This window comes from Oryzias melastigma, linkage group LG5 (genome assembly GCF_002922805.2).
Source record: "Oryzias melastigma strain HK-1 linkage group LG5, ASM292280v2, whole genome shotgun sequence".
NCBI classification, from domain to species: Eukaryota; Metazoa; Chordata; class Actinopteri; order Beloniformes; family Adrianichthyidae; genus Oryzias; species Oryzias melastigma.
The window spans coordinates 25,921,783-25,922,074 of record NC_050516.1 but is presented as its reverse complement, the minus strand read 5'-3'; positions in this window follow the sequence as shown (position 1 = coordinate 25,922,074).

Sequence of the window (292 nt, the reverse complement as noted above, 5' to 3'; positions counted from 1 at the left end):
TTGGTATTCATTTGATGTGCAGAATCTAAGGTGATATCGTTTAAATACTATATATTCAATGACTCAATAATATTCAATGTGGATGGTGGAGTTTGTTTGAGGAAATTAGTTTGAGACTCGCTTTGGACTTCCTGTCTCGAGATGAAAAAATATATTTTATTTTGTGCTGCAGTTTAAGAGCACCATGTCTCCAAATTGAACCAAATCTAATGGAAGAAATGGAACAAAAAGTAAAAAAAATGTATTAACCGAAAATACGTGCAGAGAAATCGAACAGACATGTTCCAATTGA